This window comes from Penaeus chinensis, chromosome 37 (genome assembly GCF_019202785.1).
Source record: "Penaeus chinensis breed Huanghai No. 1 chromosome 37, ASM1920278v2, whole genome shotgun sequence".
Taxonomy (NCBI): domain Eukaryota; kingdom Metazoa; phylum Arthropoda; class Malacostraca; order Decapoda; family Penaeidae; genus Penaeus; species Penaeus chinensis.
In genome coordinates, this window is record NC_061855.1 from 14,458,674 (window position 1) to 14,464,824 (window position 6,151).

Consider the following 6,151-nt stretch of genomic DNA (forward strand, 5'->3'; position numbering starts at 1 on the left):
ATCAGTGGGGCTAGTTGATAAAGAGGCAAGCTTCAGTGCCCCTAATACGGGTACAGAATCACTTATGGTAAACGTATATGGGAAAGAGAAATAGTTCACCCCTCAGGGACCCCATGAAGGGTAATGGCTAGATAACTAAACTGGGGAATACCGTGCCCATGGCTCCGAGGCCATTTAGGACTGACCCAAAGCCAGCCTTTTATATTTTCAACATAGCTCTCATGGACAGGAGTAGGGGGCTGGAGAAGAGAAGGAAAAGGAAAGAGGTAAAAGAAAAGACCATACAAAATTAGTTAAGCCAGGAGCTGAGGCCCAAGACAGGAGAGATCCCAACCTCTCCTATACCCCCCTACAACAACGAGTATGGAATTGGGGTGGGGGCAATTAGCTTTAGATACTTCACTTTTAATAGTTAATGGTTTATGGTTAAAAGCAAAATAGATGTAATAGACATCTAAGGTCATATAGCACTATAGGAAGGTATAGTAAAGGGTTGTGAAGGGTGGTTGAGTTAGTGGTTAGTTGCTATACGTCAGCTATCTAGATTAATATTGAAAAAAGGTTAAAGCTGGGCAAAGGTGTTGACGAGTGAATGGGTTAAGGTCGGATTAGGTAAAGGGGTTAGATCAAGTGAAGGATATGCATGCGTCTGAGGAAGGAGATCAGGTTGTCAAAACAGAAAGTGTGAGATTCTTTAAGGATGTCTGATAGGTTGGGAGGTCGGTGTAGGGAGGATAAGGGGGGGAAAGCAGAGATACGGCTGCAACAAGGCATGGGCAGGACAATATAATGTGTGGAACTGAAAGAGGGACATTAAATAGGAACATAGGGGTGGATCAGAATGTGACATCAGATAGGAGTGTGTTAGACGGGCATAGCCAATGCATAAGCGGGCAAGAGCCGTCTCCCAACGCCTGTTCCGTTGAAATGGAGCTGACCAGGAGGAGATTGATAGTTTTACAGTATGTAATTTATTATTGACCAAAAAGATCGATTGTACAAGAAGGTCTTAAGTGGGAGTAATAATCCGTGGCTGGAATACGTGAGAAACGTGGTTGGTGTGATCTGGACATAGCGGCGTAGCGTGCTAGAGTATCTGCCTGTTCATTGCCGGGGATTCCAACATGGCTGGGCACCCCGCAAAATCGGTTAGTTTTGAGGCGTGTGGACAGGTAGAACAGCCAGTTCTGGATCATACAAAAAAGGGGGTTGGTCGAGTGTATTGACTTTATGAGAGTTAATGAGTTACGGGAGTCAGTAAAAATAGTAAAAGAGGAAGAAGGGAGTGAGTATATGTTTTAAGGCAAAAGGAATGCATACAGTTCTGTAGTAAGGACACTGAATTCAGGAAGGAGGAGGTATTTGAAACCGCGAGTTGGGAAGGTTACTGCGAAACCAGCACCGGAGGTGGATTTGGAGCCATCAGTGTAAACATGAATACTGAAGGAATAAATGGAGACATGGTCAAGGAAATGGGTGAGAAGGACAGTAGGGGTATTATTTGATTTTGATGGGTCAGGGAAAACAGAGGAGCAAATACGGGGGTAAGGTATAAGCAATGGAGGGACAGAATGGACAGAAAACGGAAGAGGTCGGAGATGGGGAAAAGGGGAATGGGAGAGGAGGGTATCCATGCGAATGGAGATAGGAGTAAGTAAACATGGAGAAACATAAAATGTAGGAAGTAGGGATTATGGGATAGTTAGTTTGGTGAGGGAAATTTGGTGGAATCAGCATAGGAGAGAGATGGTATGCCTGATTCAGTGTACAGGCTCTCAACTGGAGAGTAGTGGAAGGCGCCTAGGGCTAAGCGAAGACCGCTGTGGTGGATTGTATCAAGATGGTCAAGAGGGGAAGTTGAGGCAGAGGAGTAGATATGGCATCCGTAATCGAGAGTGGAGAGGATCAAGGTAACGAAGATGGAGGAGAGTTTTGTGATCTGAGACCCCGGATATATGGGACAGAGTTTGTAAGATTCGGAGACGGCGGCGAGTCAATTTGGAGTCAAAAATAACACCAAGGAATTTGCCAGAGGAACGGTATTGCACCCGAGTGCCATATAAGAAGAGTGGAGGTTGGGGACCTACACGTGCACGAGAGATAAAAGAATGGAGAAAGGTTTGGAGGTAAAAAAGCGAAGCAATGGTTAGTGGCCCAGGAGGATAATGATGATATTGCAGACTGAAGGAAGTGGCGGAGAGTTGATATAGTGATGATCGGGCTCCTGGTGGTAGAAGTGAGACAATGTCATTAACAACAAGAAGGAATAAAGTGGTGCTGAGCACACTGCCTTGTGGGATGCCTTCGAATTGAGGAAAAAAAGATGATGTGGAAGAGGCTTTTTGACCTAGAAAGTACGTTTGGAGAGGAAAGACTTTATAAAGACACTCATGTTTCCATGTATACCTAGGGAGGACAGTCGTTGGAGAATATGATACCGCCATGTGGTATTATATGTTTTTTCTAGGTCAAAGAATGTGGCTAATACGGATTCATGGTGTGCAAATGCAGATGTAATATATGGTTCGAAGATATCAAGATATCACATTTAAGTGGAAGTTAACCATTCGCACTAGTAGTTTGCACAAGCAGCTAGTTTGAGCGATGGGGTGGTAATCTTGAGGGAGGGTACCCAATTTATTGGGTTTCAGGAAGGGGAGGATAAGAGTCAGTTTGGGACTCGGAGTAAATAGTTTTTATAAAGGAGTTGGTTGGGGAGTTTTGTGAGACAAAAGTTTTTTTTAATGGGGGAAGAGGAGACTGGTGTCTGAGGAGTAGAGGTAAAGGTAGGTGGAGGCGAGTGTGTAGTAGGAGAAGAAGGGGTGGAACGTTTAGTCTGACTGCTACGGGTAGTGCGGGAAGGGAGAGGGGAAGGTGTTGAGGCTACAGTAGAGATTGGAGTGTTTGGATTTAGAATGGCAAAAGAGTTTGACTAGGGAAGGTAGGAGGTAGAAGTGGGGAAGTAAGAGGTTACTGGAGTAGGGAGTAAGATAAAAACCTCGTCGACGTGCTTCCTGTCAGGCTTCATGTAGAGTGAGTCCATTACTGAATCTGAGAGTTGCCACCTCAGACCCAAATTTGTAGGTGGGGCAGCCCCTATAAAATACATTATGGGGGTTGCCACAGTTGGCACAAGTGCGTGACTTTGCAGAGCAATTTGATCGAGTATCACCAGGTTGGGCACATAGAGGGCATCTGGCTGTGGAACGGCAGTTTTTTGCAGGATGTCCTAAACGCCTAAAATTTTGGCACTAATGGGGAGGAGGTTGATATGGTCGTACAGGGGGGGATTCTCCACCAATGTAAACATTAAAGGGAAGGTCATGTCAACGGAAAGTAATTTTGGCAATGTTAGTGGGGTTCTTACGATAACCTCTGGGAGGAATGGAGTAGCACTGTACTTATATTGTATCATAGTCCGTGAGACAGGCAAGTCTTCTCTACAATCTGACCAATTTTGGTTATAGATGGGGCAGTTTGCTGGAAAGATAGAGACCGTATTGGGGGTAGGATGAGGTTCTGCAGGAATAAGGTTACCAGGGAGATCAGTTTGATTTGATAATGCTATAGCTTGGTTTTCATGTAACTAAGACAAGATGGAAACGATCGGGTCGTCTACGGAAAGAGAGACTGTCTACTTGTTTTTGGAGACATTGCTGGAAAAGAAGAGTGTTGTCAGAGTAGGGAGCTGTGGGAGTGATCACGAAAAATCGGTCCAATTTGGCTGGGCTAAATAGAGTATTTAAGATATTTGTAGAGATGGGGGTAGTAGGAAGTAGTGCTGATGGAGGTAGCATTACGGAGGTGGACAATAAGGTTGTAAAGTAGTAATAACAGAGGATGGGGTAGTTGATGAAGAAGGTTGTGGGGGGAGAGGTGATGAAAGGTGAGCATGTTGGGAGAGAAGAAATGTCTCCTGGGGACTGAGTGTTGGCTCGGGTGGATAATATACTAATAGGCATTGAGGAGGGGGTAATAGTTGCTGTGTTCGGAGGCGTGGTCAAAGGAGAGCCTGGGGTCGGGGAATCGGGAGTTTGAATTAGTGGTAGAACATTTTCCTTATTGATCATGGTAAGCCTGGAGTATGTTGGGAGAGAAACAGTCCACCCCTCAGGGTCTGGCACAAAGTCAGCCTTTCATCCTTTCAGAACGGCTCTCACACCTCAGGAAGTGGATAGTAGCAGAGGCTGGGTCCCAGTCTTCACCTCTTCATCCCCCCCCCCCCCCCCCCACACGACAACAATGGGCAAGGGATGGGGGGGGGGGGACTTGACTTTGAAGGTTACTCATATTTCCATCTCTCAGTCCCTTTATTAGTCTGTTTACTTTCTCTTTACCTTCCGTGTACAAAATTTATCCATACATGTAAATGTAAATGATGAAGAAAACGACAGGAATGTAAAGAATCTAGCTTTATTTTGCTTAAAAAATATTCTGTAAGTGACAAAATACTAGGTATATGTTCAAATGATCCAAACAAAATATCTTAACAGTAAAACATATATAATAATACAAATATAATAAGCTATATACAATGAACAAAAAATATAATAAAATGAAAATTTAGCAAAAATGATAAGGATCTATGAAATTAATACAGCAGTATCAACCTTATTTTCTGTGCCGTCAGACAATTACAGCTAGCAGATAAAGCATAAAAACAAAAGGAAAGAGCAAGAAAAGAGAAAAAGCAAATGATAGTTGTAATTTTACAGAGAAATAGTTTCCAAGTGAACCATTACCAAGATGGGTATTCGATAATGCTCTAAAATCTTGGAATGTATTAATAAAAACAATAATGAAAATATGCTCGAGTAAGTTATTTCCTCTATATACATCTATATAAAGTAGGAACTTCCATAATCTGGATAGCACCTTAGCAACATTCTTTTTAAATAAGACAACTCAGTAATAAGAACAAATACTTGGGGAAATACTACAAACACTGTACACATAAGAGAAGTGAATTTGTTCCCTTTTATATGAAATTATACATTAGTAATGTAACATCTATCGGAGTGTTGAAATTATTTTTGTAGGCGATACATGCAATATAAGGTGTCATAGACGAGTGTGCTACATTGCTTATGGAAATAACTAATGGAAAATAGTTTGAACCAATTCAGGTATCAAAAATATATAAAAAAAAAACCCATCTTTATTTCCTTTAAAAGTTACAATAATTAGCCTTTGCTGAAGCAAAACTTTTTCTTCTCCGGGGCAAGAATAATTTTAAAACTACTTTGTGCCTATTGTCTTTCTGCTTATTTGATACGTAACTAGTCATTACTTTTTCAACTGTATCAGTTTTAAGCTTTGCTACCTTATCTTGACTTTACGTTGTAAACATAAATTATCTGTGACCAGTTCATTTAACCCTATTTTCTCTATCCTTCCAAGATTTAGACTGGTGGTTTAACTTCCTGGCAGAATGAACTTCTGAACCAGGATCTTTATGTCCCCCTCTAAACAGCATGATTTTTTTTCATCAGCTTTTTTTTTTGCAATAACAATATGTGACCTTAAAATATGTGACCATTCCCTTTATTTTCTTATTTCTTGCAAGATTTAAATAGGTAGTTTCACAACTTTTTGGAAGTAACTTCTGAACCAGGATCTGTACATCTCTGAAGATAAGTCCTTAACCCAATCAGCACGGATGGCAAGAATACATGCCATGCCCACTGTAAGATAAGTTTATTTATTTTATTTACACACAGATGGCTCCACAAGTGCCCATTCACCAAGGAGTCAGTTATTAGTCCTACCTATCTCACTGTTATCCTTTTCCTTGTCTTTTGGAAAAGGTATTTTGTAATATTTCATTGTTTTAAATGTTACCAAGACTTTATTAACAATTTGATAATCATAACATCAATAACAATAATAACATTGTTGATATCAATTGTATTAAAAGAAAAACACATTTTCTTGCAAATTCAAGGAATGGGGAAATCAGGATCAGTCACTAGGGCCTACTAATAGACTCCTTGCTGACCAAGCACATGGAGCCATCTGTATGTAACAAAATTCACAAAAAACTACAGGGGACAGAACATAAATCCATGGTGGGTTAAAGTTACATAAGTTTCCTTGTGATGTTACTTTGTGCCCATCAACTTTCTACTTGTAGATTTCTATATCTATGACC